The 20,987-nt window shown below is 37.1% G+C and overlaps 1 long non-coding RNA gene across 1 annotated transcript; it reads right to left on the bottom strand.

Moving 5' to 3' along the window:
- Positions 1-15,446: 15,446 nt before the first annotated feature.
- On the bottom strand, positions 15,447-20,450 carry LOC138333211 (uncharacterized). The gene is made up of 3 exons (XR_011209965.1): positions 18,775-20,450; positions 16,865-17,009; positions 15,447-15,880 (listed from the first exon to the last, which is right to left on the bottom strand). It is a non-coding gene; the product is annotated as an uncharacterized lncRNA (long non-coding RNA).
- Between the last annotated feature and the right edge of the window lie 537 nt (positions 20,451-20,987).

The raw sequence follows: 20,987 nt of genomic DNA, 5'->3' as shown, positions 1-20,987 counted from the left end.
CCTAAAATACAAATGTAAATTTTGTGATCTAATGGAGGTATATGGACATGTGTAAAAATGAGTGCAGCATTTTATATAATTTTTGAATCAGTCACTGCTTCCTACTAAAGATCGAACCTTGGACCAACTTGACACTCAACCAATTGTGATAAGAAAAGTTTTCCTCAGCAGAGAGATATACACTATTCCAGATTAGACATGTATCCATACTTCATAATCTGGCAAAATTCACTCAAATTTGAACAAGTACCATTTTACTCTTTGCCCACGATCAGAACATAATCTTAAACTCATTATCTCAAAGTTATTGAACTTCAATAAATACGGATAATACATATCTCACTCTATCTAATTTCAATATATATGGGTTTTGAGATTTTGTCAAATTTTAGATCTATTTCAGCATAAAAAAACTTTTCTGGCCAACACTCTTTTTAGTTAAGGCGATGAAAATAAATTAGCATTTTTTTTTTTTTTTTTTTTTATATTTCCTATTTACACCTATATAGAAATCAAAGTTCTTTAAAAAACATTTAAATTTTGGTCAATGGTCAATTTTTATGGAATTTGCAATAAAATGATAATACACACACAATAAACTTTCTTTACTCCCGAGTAACAATAAACTTCTCATACTTTCCAGAAGCCGGTATAGCCAGAAATATCCCACAGATAATATCTGTCTCTACAGTAGAAGATTGTAAACTTTAACATATTCATAACATACTTTTAGACACAAAATACATAGTGGGGTATTATTATTCGGTCAATCACCATTTATGGTTTGATGTCTGATCACTGATTGATGATGTATTTCAGGTTTGAGAATAAACAGCAGTAATGTAACTATAGGAATCATCGGTGCTTCCATCTGCAAGCCATATAAGTCAGATATTTAAAATTTTCTGTTTCCTTTCCTTTCTTCTTTTCTGAACCTTTATTGCTTCTATTATCTCTCTACAGTTTAACAGGGACATTAAATATCTGAACCATTTTATAACTGTTAAGCCCTTAAGGAGTTTTATGTGTTGATGGGTCATTATGAGGGGTGTTTGACTAGCCAATCAAGGGTTCAGCTGGCCAGTTGATATGATGACCGGCAGTGAAAGTCTAATCTGATCTTCAAACACATTGACTGTGCATTAATGACCTCTTACTGCAGTTGAAAAGTTGAACAGCAAATTTAATGTTAAACACAAAACTGTGAATAGTACAAGTATCCGGTCAGATGCAGTTGAAAAGTTGACAGAAATAAATGGCGTATGCTTCTCCATAAGTTTGTGTTGTTGTGGAAGGCGGAGGGAAATGGTGAAAATGACATTTGACATGTAACAGACAGAAGGCATAAGTTTATGTTGTTATGAGAAGGGAGGGAGGTGGTGGTTGAAAATGAGCGTTAGTGTACTGTCTGCTACATATAAAGGGGAAGGCAAGAAAAAGTGAAAAGATTTACACAAATCAGGATAATCTCAGGAGGCTAGAAAACAATGGAGTAGGCAGGCAGACAATAAAACAAGGTTAACTAAGGGTGATAATGATGGCTCAAGTCCCCCTGGTGCAATAACTGTCACAACACCACCAACACAATAATCAACTTATCATGTTGGGGATGATGACAGGTTCAGATCTGATCACAGCAGAAGCTGACTCGGAAAAGGCTTTATCTGTTTTCATCAGATCTGGGATCAGTTGTTCGAGAGGTAGTGTTGGGGTGATAGGAGTTGTTTGACAGGGAAGGGGGTGACTGGGGGGAGGGTCAGGGTTAGACAGGTGAAAGGATAGGGTTTCAGTAGTTAGATCAGTGAAAGGGAGAGGGGACACGTGGTGATACCGGTAAGGGTTATAGGGAGGAGTTATGCTTGAGACAGGGGGTGGGGGTAAATAAGGGAGGGGGTATGATTTAATATACCAGGGTTTGAGAGGAATGAAAAGGTGGGAATTGAAGGATTAACAGAGAGTTGGGGTGCAATGGAGGGGTGGGGTGGATGAATGTTTACAGATTAGGCCAGGAGTGGGGAATGGATAAAAGTTAAGGTAAGGGTGAAGACTGGTATAGGGTGTGGTGTGATTGATCTACAATATGTACCTTTAGAATGTGATATACCAGGTATATTGATCTACAATATGTACCTTTAGAATGTGATATACCAGGTATATTGATCTACAATATGTACCTTTAGAATGTGATATACCAGGTATATTGATCTACAATATGTACCTTTAGAATGTGATATACCAGGTATATTGATCTACAATATGTACCTTTAGAATGTGATATACCAGGTATATTGATCTACACTATGTACCTTTAGAATGTGATATACCAGGTATATTGATCTACAATATGTACCTTTAGAATGTGATATACCAGGTATATTGATCTACAATATGTACCTTTAGAATGTGATATACAGGTGTATATGATCTTTAGACAACAAGGTATAGGGTGTACTTAGAATGTGAATTATCTTTGATCTACAATATGTACTTTAGAATGTTATACAAGGTATATTGATCTACACAAGGTACCTTTAGAATTGTGATATACCAGGTATATTGATCTCTACAATATGTACCTTTAGAATGTGATATACAAGGTATATTGATCTACAATATGTTAGACCTTTAGAATGTGATATACCAGGTATATTGATCTACACAAGGTATGTACCTTTAGAAAGTGTGATAATAGACAAGGTATATTGATCTACAATATGTACCTTTAGAATGTGATATACCAGGTATATATTGATCTACAAGGTATGTACCTTTGGTTAGACAAGGTATAGGGTGTGATGTGAATTGTTACAAGGTATATGTGGTGTGAATTGTGTCTACAAGGTATAGTGTGGTGTTAGAATTGGTTAGACAACAAGGTATAGGGTGTGGTGTGATTGGTTAGACAAGGTAAGGGTGTGGTGTGACCTGGTTAGACAAGGTATAGGGTGTGGTGTGAATTGTTAGACAGGTATATATTGAATCTACAAGGTATATACCTTTAGAATTGTTAGATAAGGTATAGGTGTATTGATTGGTTACAATATGTACCTTGTGAATGGTGATATACCAGGTATATTGAATCTACAACAAGGTATAGGGTTTAGAATTGTTAGACAAGGTATATTGATGTGAATTGGTAGACAATGTTTGGTGAATTGATAGACCAGGTATAGGGTGTGATGTGAATTGTACAATAAGTATAGGGTGTGGTAATTAGTTAGACATGGTACCTATGTGGTGTGAATTGGTTATACAAGGTATATGTGATCTACAATATAAGGTACCTTTAGAATGTGATTATACAAGGTATATTGAATCTACAATATGTACCTTTAGAATGTGAATTATTACAAGGTATAAGGTGTGGTGTGAATTGGTTAGATCAACAAGGTATGTACCTTTGCGAATTGTGATATACCAAGGTATAGGGTTGGTGTGTGAAATGTGTTAGACAAGGTATAGGATGTGGTGTGAATTGGTTAGACAAGATATAGGTGTGATAATTGGTTAGACAAGGTATATGTGAATTAGTTAGACAAGGTAAGGGTGGCTGGTGTGAATTAAGTTAGACAAGGTATAAGTGAGGTGGAATTAGTTAGACAAGGTTTATAGAGCTGTAGTGTGAATTTGTTAGACCGGTATAGTGGTGTGGCATAAATTGGTTAGACCAAAGGTATCAGGGTGTTGGGTGAATAAGTTAGACAAGGAATAGGTTTTGGTGTTAATTGGTTATACACGGATTAACGTGTGGGTGTGGAATTGGTTTAGTTAAGGTCACTAGGGTAGTGCTGTTGAATTGGTTAGACAAGGTATTTGGTGGAGTTGTGCATTGGTTAGACAAGGGATTTGGGTGTGGGTGTGAATTGGTTAGACAAAAAGGTATTAAGGGTGTGGTGTGAATTAGTTTAGGACAAGGTATAGGGTGTGTGAGAGAATTGGTTAGGGGACAGAGCGTTATCAGGGTGTGGTGTGGAATTGGTTAGACAAGGTATAGGGTGTGATGTGATGTGGTTAGACTACAGGAATAAACGGGTTGGTGTGGGGGATTAGTTAGATAAGGTATAAGGTGTGCCTGTGATTGGATAGACAAGGTATAGGGTGGTGGTGTGAATTTGGGTTAGACACGTATAAAGGGTGTGGTGTGTATTAGTTAGACAACAAGGTATAAGGTGAGGTTATAGGCTGTCGTGTGGAATTGGTTAGACAAGGTAATACTTGGAGTGAATGTGAATTGTGTTAAACAAGGTCTAAGGGATGTGGGTGTGAATTAGTTTAGAACAAGGTATAAGGTTTGATGTGAATTAGTTAGACTACAAGGTATAGGGGTGTGGTGGTTGAATTAGTTTAGACAAGGTATAAAGGTGTGGTGTGAATTTGTTAGACAAGGTATAGGGTGTGGTGTGAATTCGTTAGGACACATGATATAGGGTGTGATGTGAAATTGGTTAGAGCACAAGGTATAGGGTGTGGTGTGAATTAGTTTAAACAAGGTATAAGGTTTGGTGTGAACTGTTTAGTATAGGACAAAGGTATTGGGTGTGGGTTTGAATTAGTTAGACAACAAGGGTATAAGGTTTTGCGTGAATAGGTTAGCATCACAAGGTATAGAGTTGTGGGTGTGAATTTTGTTAGAAACATGAGGTATAGGGTGTTGTTGTGAATTTGTTAGGACAAGGTATAACGGTGGTGGTGTGAATTGGTTAGACAACAAGATATAGGGTGTGATGTGAATTGGTTAGGACAACAAGGTAATAGGAGTGAGGTGTGAATTATTAGACAAGGTAGTAAGCGGGTGGTGTGAATTGGGTTAGCAACCAGGTATAGGGTGTTGGCGTGAATATAGATAGTAAATATGTGAAAAGGTGGAGGAGTGAAATTTGTTAGACAAGGTTTTTGGGTAGCGGAGTGAATTGGTATAAACAATGTATAGGGTGTGGTGAGAATTAGTTAGACAGGGTATAAGGTGGTGTGTGAATTAGTTAGACAACAAGGTATAATGTTTGTTTCGTGAAGTTAGATTGGACAAGGAATAGGGTGAGGGTGTGAATTTGATAGATCCAAGGTACAGGGTGTGGTGTGGATTTTGTATAGACAACAAGGAATTGGGGTGTTGCCGTGAATTAGTTAGACAAGGAATATTGGGTGAGGAGTGAATTTGTTAGACAAGGTTAAAGGGGTTTGGTGCGTGAATAGGTTTAGAACAGCGGTATAATGGGTGTGCGTGTGTATTGGGTAAGAACCAAGGTATAGGTGTGTGGTGTGAATTAAGTTAGAACAAGGGTATACAGGTGTGGTGTGAATTAGGTTAGACACAGGTATAGGCAGTAGTGTGAATTGGTTTAGACAAGTGTATAGGGTGTGGCATAACTTGGTTAGGACAGGTATAGGAGTGGAGTGAATAGTTAGACAAGGATAGGGTGGGTGGAATTAGTTTGACAAAAGGTATAGGGTTGTTGTGTGGAATTTGGTTAGGACAAGGTATAACGGTGTGGTGTGAATGGGTTAGAATAAGGTATACGGGGTGTGGTGTGAATTGGTTAGACTAGGTATTGGGTGTGGTGTGGAACTTGTTAGACTACAAGTCTAGGAGTGGTGTGAATTTGTAAGACTCTACAAGGTATAGGGTGTGGTGTGTGAATTGGTTAGAACAAGGTATATGGGTGGTGATGTTGAATAGGTTCGACAAGGTATAGCGGTGTGGTGTGACATTGGTTAGACTAGGTAAAGGGAGTGGCATGAATTTGGTTAGACAACAAGGTTTAGGTTGTTGGGTGTTGAATTAGTTACGACAAGGTTATAAGGTGGTGGTGTGAAATTGGTTAGACAATGGTATAGGGTGTGGTTGTGAATTATGTTAGACAATGTTATAAGGGTTTTGACATGATTTGGTAGAAACAAGTGTATGGGTTGTGGTTTGAATTGGTTAGATAAGGTATAGGGTGTGTTGTTAATTTGTTAGACAAGGGTATAAGTGTGTGGTTTGAATTGGTTAGACAACAAGCGTATAAGGGTGTGGTGTCGTAATAGGTGAGATAAGGTAAAGTGGTGTTGTTGTAGAATGTGGTTAGTCATAGGTTACTCAGGTAGTTGGTGTGAATTGGATAGGACCAAGGAATAGCGGTGTGGTGTGAATTAGTTAGACAAGGTAAAGGGATGTGACATGAATTGGTTGACAAGGCTATTAGGGTGTGGTGGTGAATTGGTTAGAACAAGATTTAGGGCTGTGATGTGACTGGTTTGACAACAAGGTATAGGGAGTGGTGTGAATTGGTTAAGACAAGGTTAAAGGATGTAGGTGTGAATTGGTTAGAAGCAGGTATAGGGGTGTGGATGTACATTGGTTAGACAAGCAAGGTAAAGAGGTGTGGTGTGAATTGGATAGACATGGTATACAGGTGTGGGTGTGAATTGTGTTAGACAACAAGGAAACAGGTGTTAGCGTGAATTGGTTAGACAAGGTATAGGGTTGTTGTGGTGAATTTGGTAGACAAGGTATAGGGGTGTGGTGTGGTAAATGGTTAGATCAATAAGGTATAGGGTGTTGCGTGAATTGAGGTTAGTCCTAGTATAGGGTTGTAGAGTGTGAATTGTTTATGACTAGGTAAAGGGTGGGTGCGTGGAATTGGTTAGAACAAGTTATTGGGTCGTGGTGTTGAATTGAGTTAGACAATGGTATAGTGTGTGGTGTGAATTAGTTAGACAAGGTATAATCTGGTGTGTGTGAATTAAGTTAGACAAGGTATAGGCTGTAGTGTGAAATTTGTTCAGCACAAAGGTATAGGTTGGCAAAAATAATTGTATTCAGACAAGGTATAGGTTGTTGTGTGAGTTAGTTTCAGGACAAAGGTATCGGTGTTGGTGTGAATTGCGTTTAGGACTATGGTACATAGGGTGTGGTGTGAATTGGTTAGATTCACAGGCTATAGGGTTGTGTGTGAATGCGTTAGACAAAGGCATATAGGGGGTGGTGTGAAATGGTTATGACAAAGTTAGGTGTGGGTGTGATATTGGTTTTGACAACAAGGTATAGGTGTGCGGTGAATTGTTAGACAAAGGTATAGGGTGTGGTGTGGAATAGGTTCAGATCCATGTATATGGTTGTGGGTGTGAAACTTGGTTAGGACAACAAGGTATATGGTGTGGTGTGAATTAGTTAGACTAAGGTATATGGGTGTGGCATGAAATTTGGTTAGACAAGGTAAAAGGGTGTGGTGTGACATTAGATAGACTAGGCTATAAAGTGTTGGTGTGAATTGGTTAGAAACCCCACCAAGGGGTAAGGGTTTAGGTGTTGAATTGGTTAAAACAAGGTATAAGGGTGTGACCATGTGAATTAGGTTAAGACAAGGTATAAGGTTGTGGTGTGAATTGGTTACAACAACAAGGTAATAGGAGTGTGGTGGGAATTGGTTAGACAAGGTTTAAGGGTGTGGTTGTGAATGGTTAGACAAAGTTAAGGGTGGGGTGTGAATTTGGTTAGATACAGTATAGGGATGTGTTGAGAATTGAGTTAGACAAGAATGCGGTGTGTATTGAAAATGGTTAGACAAGTATAGGGTGGTGGTGTGAATTAGTCTTAGACAAGGTATGTGTGTGCATGTAATTAGGTTCGACAACAAGTATAAGGGTGTGGGTGTGGAAATTATTTAGACAAGATATAAGGTGGGATGTGAACTGGTTAGACACAAGGTATATGGGCTGTGGTTTGGAATTAGTTAGACAAAGGCATAAAGGTGTGGTGTGAATTGGATAGGACAGGTATAGGGTGTGATGTAATGGTTAGACAACAAGGTATAAGGTGTGTGTGAATTGGTTAGACAAGTGTATACAAAAAAAACAAGGTGTCGTTGTGAATTGGTTAGAAACAACAAGTATAGGTGTTGCGTGAATTGGTTTTTAGACTAGGTAAGGGTGTGGTGTGAATTTGTAGACAAGGTATAAAGGTGAGGGTGTGGAAATGGTGTAGACAACAAGTATTAATGGAGTTGCAGTGAGATATGGTTAGATCAAGTATAGTGGGTGTGTTGTTGAATTCTTTTAGACAAGGTTTAGGTGGGGGCGTGAATTTGGTAAGAACAAGGTATTAGGTGTGGCTCAGTGAATGGTTAGCACAAGGTAATAGGGTGTTGCGTGAATTAGTTTGACCAAGGTATAAGGTGTGGTGTGGAATGATTGTTCAGACAAGGTTTAGGCTGCTAGTGTTAAATTAGTTAGGACCAAATGGTACTAGGGTGTGGCATAAATAGGTTAGACAAGGTATAGGGTGCTCGGTGTGAATTAGATAGACAAAGGTATAAAGGAGGTGGTGATGATTTATGTTGTAAACAAAAAAGGCCTTTTAAAGAAGGCGTGTAGGTGTAGAATTTGGTTAGAACAATTGTATCATAGGTGTGGTGGTGCATAAATGAATAGACAACCAAGGTATAGGGTGTGGTGTGAATTAGTTTAGACAAGGTATAAGGTGTGGTGTGGAATTGGTTAGAACAAGGCTATAGGTGGGTGGTGTGAATTGCGTTAAACAATGTATAAGGTGGTGGTGTGAATTGGCTTAGACAAGTAATAGGGAGTGTGTGGTGAATTGGTTTAAACCCAAGGTATAGGGTGTTGGTGTGATATTAGTTTACAGAACAAGGTTATAAGGGTGTGGTGTGAATTGGTATAAGACAACAAGGTATAGGGCTGTTTGCGTGAATTGGTTAGACAAGGTATAGGGTGTTGGTGTGAATTTGTAAGAACAAGTGTTTAGGATGTGGCTGTGAATTGGTTTGGACCAAGAGTATAGGGTGTGATGTGATTTGGTTAGACACTAAGTTTTGGGTGTGGTGTGAATTAGTTAGAATTAGTTAGACAAGGTAATAGGTTGGTCGGTGTGACACTGGTTATAGACAGAGTTTAGAGTGTTTCGGTTTGAATTAGTTGGAGCAATGTATAAGGTGTCGGTGTGATGATTGGTTAGACAAGGTATAGGTTGTGTGTGTGAAATTGGTTAGCAAAAGGTATAGGGTGTGGTGTGAATTGGTTAGACAAGGTATAAGGTGCTGAGTGTAGAATTGGTTAGACAACTAGGTATAGGGTGTGTTGTGAATTGTTAGACAAGGTATAGGGTGTGTAGTGAATTGGTTTCTTAGACAAGGTATAGGGTGTGGTGTGAATTGGTTAGACAAGGTATAGGGTGTTGGTGTGAATTGGTTAGACAAGGTATAGGGTGTGGTTGTGATTGGTTAACAAAGGTTAGACAATTGGGTTATATAAGGTGTGTGGTGTGAATTGGTAGAGACAAGGTATAGGGGTGTGGTGTGAATTGGTTAGACAAGGTATAGGGTGTGTTGTGAATTAGTTAGACAAGGTATAGGGTGTGTGTGGGTTTGGTTAGAACAGATGGTATAGGGTGTGGACATGAATTGGTTAGACAAGGTATATAGGATGTGGTGTGAAATTAGTTAGACAAACAAGTATAGGGTGTGTAGTGATTTGAATTGGTTAGACAAGGTATAGGGTTGATGGAGTGTGAATTAGTGTTGTTGTGGTAGACAAGGTATAGGGTGTGGTGTGAATTGGTTAGACAACAAGGTATAGGGGTGTGGTGTGAATTGGTTAGACAAGGTATAGGGTGTGGTGTGAATTTGTTTAGACAAGGTATAGGGTGTGGGTGAATTAGTTAGGACCAAGGAAATAGGTTGTTGTGAATTGGTTAGACAAGGTATGTGGTGTGTGAATTATTAGACATGGTGGTGGTGTGAATTAGTTAGACAAGGTATAGGGTGTGGTGTGGAATTGGTTAGACAAGAGTATAGGGTGTGAGTGAAATAGTTATAGGGTATAGGGTGTGACATGAATTGGTTTGTCAAGGTATGGGTTGGTTTGAGACAAGGTATAGGGTGTGTGTGACTTTGTTAGACAAGGAATAGTGTGGTGTAAATTGGTGAGGACAACAAGGTTTAGGCGTGTGGTGTGAATTGGTTAGACAAGGTATAGACAAGTATAGGGTGTGGTGTGAATTAGTTAGACAAGGTATAGGGTGTGACATGGAATTGGTTAAGACAAGGTATAGGGTGTGGTGTTGAATTGGTTAGACAAGATCTAGGGTGTGATGTGAATTAGGTTTAGCACAACAAGGTATAGGGTCGTGGTGTGAATTGAGACAAGGTATAGGGTGTGGTGTGAAGTTGGTTAATGACAAGGTACTAAGGGTGTGGCATTGTAATTGGTTAGACAACAAAGGTATAGGGTGTGGTGTGAATTGGTTAGACAAGGTATAATGTGTGTGTGAATTGGTTAGACAAGGTATAGGGTGTGGTGTGAATTGTTAGACAAGGTATAGGGTGTGGTGTACATTTGTTAGACAAGGTATAAGGTGTGGTGTGAATTGGTTAGACAACAAGGTATAGGGTGTGGTGAATTAGTTAGACAAGGTATAGGGTGTAGTGTGAATTGTTAGACAAGGTATAGGGTGTGGCATGAATTGGTTAGACAAGGTATAGGGTGTGGTGTGAATTGGTTAGACAAGGTATAGGGTGTGGTGTGAATTGGTTAGACAAGGTATAAGGTGTGGTGTGAATTGTTAGACAGGTATAGGGTGTGTGTGAATTGGTTTAGACAAGGTATAGGGTGTGGTGTGAATTGGTTAGACAAGGTATAGGGTGTGGTGTGAATTGGTTAGACAAGGTATAGGGTGTGGTGTGAATTAGTTAGACAAGGTATAAGGTGTGGTGTGAATTGGTTAGACAACAAGGTATAGGGTGTGGTGTGAATTGGTTAGACAAGGTATAGGGTGTGGTGTGAATTGGTTAGACAAGGTATAGGGTGTGGTGTGAATTGGTTAGACAAGGTATAGGGTGTGGTGTGAATTGGTTAGACAAGGTATAGGGTGTGGTGTGAATTAGTTAGACAAGGTATAGGGTGTGGTGTGAATTGGTTAGACAAGGTATAGGGTGTGGTGTGAATTGGTTAGACAAGGTATAGGGTGTGGTGTGAATTGGTTAGACAAGGTATAAGGTGTGGTGTGAATTGGTTAGACAAGGTATAGGGTGTGATGTGAATTGGTTAGACAAGGTATAGGGTGTGTGTGTGAATTAGTTAGACAAGGTATAGGGTGTGGTGTGAATTGGTTAGACAAGGTATAGGGTGTGGTGTGAATTGGTTAGACAAGGTATAGGGTGTGGTGTGAATTGGTTAGACAAGGTATAGGGTGTGGTGTGAATTGGTTAGACAAGGTATAGGGTGTGGTGTGAATTAGTTAGACAAGGTATAGGGTGTGGTGTGAATTGGTTAGACAAGGTATAGGGTGTGGTGAATTGGTTAGACAACAAGGTATAGGGTGTGGTGTGAATTGGTTAGACAAGGTATAGGGTGTGTGTGAATTGTTAGACAAGGTATAGGGTGTGGTGTGAATTAGTTAGACAAGGTATAGGGTGTGGTGTGAATTGGTTAGACAAGGTATAGGGTGTGGTAGGTAAGACAAGGTATAGGGTGTGGTGTGAATTAGTTAGACAAGGTATAGGGTGTGGTGTGAATTGGTTAGACAAGGTATAGGGTGTGGTGTGAATTGGTTAGACAAGGTATAGGGTGTGGTGTGAATTGGTTAGACAAGGTATAGGGTGTGGTGTGAATTGGTTAGACAAGGTATAGGGTGTGGTGTGAATTGGTTAGACAAGGTATAGGGTGTGGTGTGAATTGGTTAGACAAGGTATAGGGTGTGGTGTGAATTGGTTAGACAAGGTATAGGGTGTGGTGTGAATTGGTTAGACAAGGTATAGGGTGTGGTGTGAATTGGTTAGACAAGGTATAGGGTGTGGTGTGAATTGGTTAGACAAGGTATAGGGTGTGGTGTGAATTGGTTAGACAAGGTATAGGGTGTGGTGTGAATTGGTTAGACAAGGTATAGGGTGTGGTGTGAATTGGTTAGACAAGGTATAGGGTGTGGTGTGAATTGTTAGACAAGGTATAGGTGTGGTGTGAATTGGTTAGACAAGTATAGGTGTGGTGTGAATTGGTTAGACAAGGTATAGGGTGTGGTGTGAATTGGTTAGACAAGGTATAGGGTGTGGTGTGAATTAGTTAGACAAGGTATAGGGTGTGGTGTGAATTGGTTAGACAAGGTATAGGGTGTGGTGTGAATTGGTTAGACAAGGTATAGGGTGTGGTAGTTAGACAAGGTATAGGGTGTGGTGTGAATTGGTTAGATAAGGTATAGGGTGTGGTGTGAATTGGTTAGACAAGGTATAGGGTGTGGTGTGAATTGGTTAGACAAGGTATAGGGTGTGGTGTGAATTAGTTAGACAAGGTATAGGGTGTGGTGTGAATTGGTTAGACAACAAGGTATAGGGTGTGGTGTGAATTGGTTAGACAAGGTATAGGGTGTGGTGTGAATTGGTTAGACAAGATATAGGGTGTGGTGTAAATTGGTTAGACAAGGTATAGGGTGTGGTGGTGGGCTACAGAAAGTTGGGTTTGGATGGAGGATTAGAGCAGAGGGTAAACTGTAATTCAAAGTTTGTTTCAACAAGAAACCTTCAAATTACTTTTTCTTAGAATATAACATTTAATTTCTTTGAAGATTTTAAGATAAAAAGTATTAAATTTTGAAATTTGTAAGCAGCAAAGTACTTTTTTTCAAATTTAAGAAAAAAAGATTAGATCTAATGCCATTTAGGGAACTGCATGTGTTTCATGGCCACAGAAGCTGTGACATCCATCAAAATGACAGTTTACAACAAAATAGTGAGTGGACGTTTCCTCTAAAAGCTGTATCTATTCATTAGTGGCAAGCTAATTAATTTAATGGAAGCCCTAGATATGACTTGAATACAGCCATTTTAGGCTGTGTCGATTCTGCCCAGACTACTGGTCAACCCTAAACACATGATGATAGGTGAGACATGTTAAGAAGACCAGCTGACCTACTCAATACCTTGTATTGATTCAGAGCTCAAATTAACTTCTGACCATGGCTGGTCAACATGTCATCAAGCCCCCCTCACCTTACTCTAGCGGCCTGCAGGTTCACCCACAGTTCATGGCCTAAAATGACCCACCACTGGACCCTCGCTGACCGGTCTAAATTAGACACCCCCCACTGTGATTCAGACAATGGTATTTTACGGCTGCATATTTTTATAATGAATTAATAGCATATGAACGGATATCCTGTCGCACTGCAACTGCTGCCAGAGTGCATGTGTGTCATGATTTATCAGAGAAACATGGGAAAATTAAATTTTAATAATTAACGTTTACTATGATGCTTGAAAAATTCAACATTTATAAAACCATTGTATACATGGCAGTAAAGTACTTTAAAAATTGTGTGATAAAATTATATATAATTTTTTTATACAAATGAAAATTAAATACTGTACACTGTATATTGTTTTTTTCTAATGAAACATATATACCTATTCTCTTTTTATTCCATTAGATTTAAATATGTATACACACAATTTCGTCATTTAATGTGCATAGCATGAAACCAGAACACAGATTTTTTTTTCTGAAATGTATTCTTTATCTAAGAAACAATTGCATCATCATCAAAATACCAGGGGATTTTTGAATCAATTCAGTAAATATCCCTATATAATGGAATAATTGATTTGCATAACTCAGAGACTTTAAGATACTGGTATTGTAGAGCTTGTGAAAGTACATGAGTTGGTTGATACTTTATGTTATGCCATAATTATTAAGGAAATAATTTGTATGTAAAATAGAAAATAGTTTAGATGGTCTCCTATATAGTAACAACTCAATTTCCTAAATTCTGAAAAGATAACAACTGACATTAGTTTAAGATATCAATTTTTGCCTTGACGATTCACATTCGTGACAAATTTATGTGTGTTGCATTTAAAACTCAAAGAGCACAGGAATAGTATGAGTTAGATTATATCATTGAAAGCCACAAAAAGACCAATTTCTAAAGTATCTATGTATATATCTTATTACTAATTACCATTTATATCTAATCTGTTTGTACTATACAATAGGTGACTAACACATTCATGCTGTCCCTTACCCAATATGACACTGGTCAGCATGTAAACTGGTCAGTCATGACTCCAGGCCAAAGACATGTTACAGCATGGACAACTTGACCATATGTCCATCAAACCAGTCCAGGAAATGGATTACATAACAGAAAGACCTTTCAGTGGCCAGACTAACCTTGACCTTTAATGGTCTAGGGTATCTCTGTAATCACTAATTATAAGCTATCTCTGGTGGGCCTATAAAATTACACTACCAACTACTGCCCCGAGTTACATGGATTAATACACAGCAGTACACCATGTCTGCATGTTTCCTAGCATATAACATATCTTTCCTCATATCATTATTTTCATCCAGGGCTTTTTTCAGCCCCCTTCCCCATAGCAAAGCCTCTAAATTTTACTTAATTGAATTAAGCCTTAAATTTCCCAAAATCAAATTTTCTTGAAAACTATCCAAAATTATTGCATGAACTTAGTTGGTTAAGGCTTTAAATATTTGTGAATTGGCTTCAGAAAAGTACATACACTACACTGGAAATATTTTTTTTATTTGTAATGCTTTATTTCATATTTTATAATTTCTTCCATATCTTGGTTTTTTCCTAAATTCAAAGCCATGGGCCCCATACCCAAAGCAGTGAGAAATAGCTCTATCATCAAACAGTAATTATCATTATAAATATCATCACCAACGTATTAGATAATCAATCAAAGTCAATCAGTAAAAATATTCAAGTTTCAGAAGAATATCTTCTTACACTTTATTTTAACAAACAAGAAATAGGTTGATGCAACATCAATAACATTCACCTTGTTCTATTTTGACATCCACAATATTGCGTGTGTCAAAATTTCAGTTACAGATTATAATTAATATGCAAGTGGTTTTAAAATGGGACTTATAACAATAGACTTAAGAAGGGCAATGTAGAGATGCAATGTCCTCAATTTTATGACGGGGTATAAAAATGGACTAGGACAAAATGATAACAAGGAAATTATTAGAACCTTTGTATGTACATTGTATATCATATAGCTTTAGCAATTTATCATTAAGCCAATATATCATGCAACATGCAGCTTTTGTTTAACAAATACCAATATCAATAAAAGAGGCCAAACAAATGAAAATGTACTGGATCCAGGAATTTAGGAGAACTCAGTCCCCAAGATCCCTGGCTATTTTCATAAAGTAGCTGTTAATATTGAGATTAATATGTTTTGATACTAATTAGACGGTCACATCTACCTGGATATCTCCTTTTGGTGAACATAATGTCTAAATATACATGTGTATTTGTGGCATTAATCATATCTAAATTCTTTCAGCTAAAAGAAGACACTTGACAATGATTTCTTTGGCCTTAGTATATATAAGGTCCTAATTTATAACAGATCTAGATGGTTGTCATGTCTTACATGTAAAGGTCATCTGCTGGTCAGCCTGACATCTTTACTCACTATATCTATGTTAGTATCAAGGTCAAGCCTAATACACAACTCTATACAATAGGTAGTGCTGTAGGTCCACATGTACACAAAACAATAGCAGATCACACACTTCAGGTATTGGACACAAGATTTACTTTCATAACACATAAATGTAAATACCTTAATAATGTGAATATTCTGTTCATTTTCACCCCCTTGATGTGTAATCATTATCACAAAACAATATGAGGTCACAGTTACATTGTATACGCCTGAGGTAATGGAAACATTTCAAATCAAAAATAATTAGTGATACAAATACTTTCTGGTTTTTTGTTGTTGTTGATGATTGAATATGGGTTATACCATGCCTGTATTAAATAGATATCATTTGCTCACCCATCTGGACTAAAATCCATCAAGAATGTTGCTCTGACTTGTCCAGAGAGTGCACAAGGCTGAAACAATGAAGACGAAGAAATGAATGATAATAAATATATATGTATATACAAAAGTATTCCAGTACTGAATATAATACAAGGGGTTTGAGATACTAAAATAATTGGGGTCAAGTACAATTAGTCCCGACTTATGGTAATAGTATCATAGTGATGTAAAATATCACATCAAAAAATGATGTCACTATCACCGGAAGGTAATAGTATTCATATTTTTAATAATTTTACCAACATTATTTTGATATCTGTGAACAGACATATTGGTATTCTTAAGATGATATAGACTACTGGGGACAGAGATACTGTACAAGATTTTTTTTAAAGTGGAGTGAAATGTTAAAATATAGATCTGTGATCTGGTTTTGGTGCATTGAACACTGTCTCGCCTAACCAATTATGAAGTTCAAATGCCTTATATTAAAGGAGATAAAGCATATACATGTTTTTTCTTCAACTGGAGTCAAAGGTCAAATTCAATAAGTCACAGTAACCTAGTTTTGGTATACAACATATGGCCTCATCTAGGTAGACCCACTTACAAAGTATGAAGTTCCAGTTCATTAAAGTATAGGGAATATCTTTAGTCAGGACATGTTTTTTCTTTAGCTGGGGTCAAAGTATAGGTCACCATGACCTAGTTTTGGTATGTGACATATATACCATCTCACCAAAATAAAACCAAGATACTAAGAGCCTCAACAAGACTGGGGAAAATCAGACATTGCACAAACCTATATATAGTCCCCCTTATCCCCAATGGGAGGACAAACTAGGAGATATCAGATTACAGTTATCACTCCTAAGTCAATAATTAAAAAAAAAAAAAATGATGGACATCTAAAAACATATAATAAAAAGTCAAAATACAGCTCCAGTTATTCCGAGAGATCAGTTCCTTTATACATATTTCTTTATTCATCTTTTTAATTCATATTTCAAATCTGATATGATTGAGTTAAAATGCATTAGGGTCTATTGTTTTACCTGGTTGACATCTGGTGTACAGGCATGTTTCTCTAGGCATTCCTCCGCCTGCTTGGTTTGTTCCCAGCGTTTGGTTGTGAGGCCGAGCTCCCGCTGGGACAGGTAGGATGTGAAACTCTTCATGTTGAAACTTCACTTATACATCCTGTACAATAAAACAGAACATTTTAACACAGACAATGATATGGTCCTGATGGATAACCAAGTTTAGAGGTCAATATCTCTATGATCAGTTATATACTACATCTTATCACTAATGTATGCATGAGCAGGCATCAAGCAATTGTTATTTTTTGCAATTTTCTGTAATAATTATATTGTCAATTATTGATATTAAATTTACTGTTCGAATTCCTTTGCAGTGACTGGAAAAACTATTTTAGATTTATCAATATATTGCACTGAAATTATTTTCATTTGTATTATATTTTGCTCATTAAACTGATAATGATGACAATTAAAAAAGATCATTTTATTAAATCCTGGAATCCTTGATATATTTTCTTTCTACATGAGGTTTGTCTTGTACCTCTCGCACTCTAGCTTCTGTATAATTTATATAGTACAGTAATAGAGGAACACTAATTTGATGTGCCGCATACTAAAATGTGCATTAAATACCTGTGCCAAATCATTGTCATAGGACAACAATAAAAAGTTCGGGAATCATCCCATTGTGTCTACTGACAGTGGGGGTATGGCATTAGGGGTCAGAAGGACTACAACATGGAGGACATTTACACTTCCCTGATGAGTGAACTAGCGGACAACTTTTGTTCCCAAAATAAGAATGGAGTACAATCAAATCCAGGTAAACAATGGCAAAAATAGCCAACTGCAAATTAGCACAATGCAGTCTGTACAGTGCACAGTGGTTTGCCCCTTCAACCAATGATTGATACAGCTCCAAAAGCGGCAGATTTTAAGTCCTCTGCAAACATGTTCATTTGATCAATTTCTTGCTTTTTATTATCCGAAATAAAAATCAATCAGTGTGAATAATTGGCTGTAAATCATATCAATTATTTTTTCAAAATGACTATCATAATCTAAATTACATGCGCTGCATATCATGCTCTAAAGGGACGGTTCAGTCTAAAAGTACATTAAAATTTGCATATATATCGGACACAAAACAGATCTAATGGATATTTGATTAGTTGGTTTTACTGTGATATGCAAGAAAAGCTCACTGTGGTAAAATGTTCCAACTCACTTGCTGTTCGCCATTACACATTGTGGTCGAATGTCTTGTATTCCAAACCCTGGCCCTTGCCAGAGTAGTAAAGAATTTTTTGTCTAGAACTACTCAAAATCGCTCTTACAGTAGTGTGTTTATAATTACTGTGTTAGGTGCATGGTCTTGTCTAAATATAATTCCACCAACTCCCCAGTGGTTATGTTTTGCATTTGATTAACATATGTGACTTTGGCTTGGGTATGGGTACAGCATACTTTTTATACCTGCTTTATCGTATTGATCAACGATTTGGAATTTCAACGGTATCAATCAAAATACTTTACGATGTCATGGAATTTGTCAATATTTCTTGTTAAATTTTCATAAGGAATATATAGAACATTACAATTATGCGATATTTTTGCTTTGTTGTTATGTAAAAGAATTAGCCTAATTGAATTGTCCCTTTAAGCTTTCCAACAGTCATATTCATTAAATTAAATTAGTTCTTCCACGAAATGAATGTGAATAGGGTTATAGAGCTTGCGGATATCAACATACTGTCGTTACATAGAAAAAAAAAACCTTCATATTTTGTCTCTCTTTTTTTCCAACATCAAGTTAGTCCAAATAATTTGAATATTTGACTATGATTTATAATAGGACATTTGACACAATGCTTTACTATGTGTACAAGAGATTCTATGTATATTATTTTGATCAATGTTACCTGATGATACGTAGCAATCCGTTTCTGCTGTGGCATGCAATACCGATACATCATAATATTCCGTAATATTGCAGGCCTCAACAGCTGTATATTATATCAATCTGGTGTTGGTCTTCAACTCATCTTGATCAGGACTGACGGTAAAAATCCATTCTTATATTAATGCCACTACGTAGACAAGTTTATAATATGTATGTATTGTAATTAAAAAGCTTATCCAAACACACAATCTTATTTTTTATAAAATATGTCGGCTTGATCTTCTGCCAATGATATCGAATTCATGTAGTTACAAATCCTGATCAACTTAGCAAGTATCCTGTTCGTACTACAGTAATACATGTGATGAGGACGTTCCACAACATACTTCCCGTCACACACTGTTTGGTCAGTACCTCACGTCTCAATGATCGCAGTGTATGACCGATAGTAACTCAAGATAAATGGCATTTCACTTGTACCTGAATGAACTTTTCACCCCGATTCCGCCATTTTCACGGGAAGTCAATGACCGGATGTAGTGTCGAGTTCACAAGTTCAACTTTTTCGGAACTCTTCTAGACTTGTCGTATGTATAAAAATGTATAAAATTAAAAACCAAAAACTCCCGAAAAGAAAAATGGCAGCCCCCATGAAAAGGAACGTGTTATGTTTTTATCTATATTTTTTACGTATTTGTTCGTTTTACATTGTTAATTCAATAACTAATTACTTGTAAGAAACATTTACACATAATAACTAGACAACGGAGTACATATCCTTGGTAAGTCTCATTAAGTTATACTAGCTGATTACTTAGTTTTTGCATTCAGATTTAGTAAAATTCTGATATTCAGGATATCAATTTTTCGATGTAATAATATGACTTTAAGGCAAAGCCTCAGAAGAGCGCAGCTACATGTAAAAAACGTAAACATAGTTAGGATTATAATCTCAGAACGAGATTAAAACTTGTAGTCTGATCATTGATTTTTAGTAAATGCTTTTCTTCAATAAATGTGTCTAGCAATTAATTTATTAGTATTCGTCATATAGAGGTCAGAAAGAAATATTCAACTGGAATAGTTCAATTTCCTTTCAATCTTGTTTCTCTCTATTGCGGAAAACTTCGCAACATGCCATGTATCAAAAATGCATGGGAATGTGTGCTGTCATCTTAGGCACCTAGCTAGCTTCCTAACGTCACGACTGACAGTGCCGTACGCTTGACAACACACAGACAGTGTATTAGTTTGACCAGTACATTCATTGTGTCATTCTTGTCTTTGTGTAGTTATCTAAAACTACTTCGTCTTACAGTAATTTCAAAGTGTATCCTGATGATATAATTTGTCCATAGAGAAAATTTCAAATCTTGTTGTTCTGATAACAAGAATTAAAACATGAAGCCCTGCATGGATGCGCCGGACTTTTCCCGCGGACATGATTTCAAAGTCCAAGGGATACTGGAATGTATTAGAATCTATATGCTCACACACGTGTATGGTTAGTAGAGCTGCGCTCTTATTATGAACTTCATCGTGGATTGATTGTATTTACTTCTTACTTGATCTTACATATATGAATAGCATTTTTTTAAATAGATTTCTATTCAATGATTTTATTCTGTGCGTTCCATTTGTGGATTTGTACCAGTTGTACTAAAGTGATACAGCACAGCTGAATGGAACACATTTGGATTTTTCCATTATGGCGGCACCCATCTGAAAGATAGGCTTCGAGTAAAAAATCAAGTAATTTCTGTGTTAACAATAAAATTGATATAAAAGTAATACATGTAACTAAATAGTTTCGGCATACTTTAGAACAAATAAACCATGTAATTTCACCGGAAATAAATACTCTCTGTCTTGTTTTCAACAAAGGAAACATTTCGATGACTTCTGAAAAATCTTGAGTCCGCCATCTTTGATCCAAGTGGTACGCTTCTGAAAACGAACCTCTTGTACCGGTAAAGTTCTGCTGGTACGGCACCTTCCTTTTGATATAAAGCAGATTTGTACCTGTACAACTGGTCCAAATCTGCATTTGGACCTGTACAACGCACAGATTCTTTACACACTCTGAAACTAAACATAGGGTATCACCTTAGGGATCAATTTTGCTGTATTTCCATATACCGTATTCAAAAAAAAAAAAAGATGAGGACGTTCCACAACATACTTCCCGTCACACACTGTTTGGTCAGTACCTCACGTCTCAATGATCGCAGT

This window comes from Argopecten irradians, chromosome 1, assembly GCF_041381155.1.
Source record: "Argopecten irradians isolate NY chromosome 1, Ai_NY, whole genome shotgun sequence".
NCBI classification, from domain to species: Eukaryota; Metazoa; Mollusca; class Bivalvia; order Pectinida; family Pectinidae; genus Argopecten; species Argopecten irradians.
The sequence above is the reverse complement of the archived record's forward strand: the minus strand, read 5'-3'. Positions and strand labels throughout refer to the sequence as shown.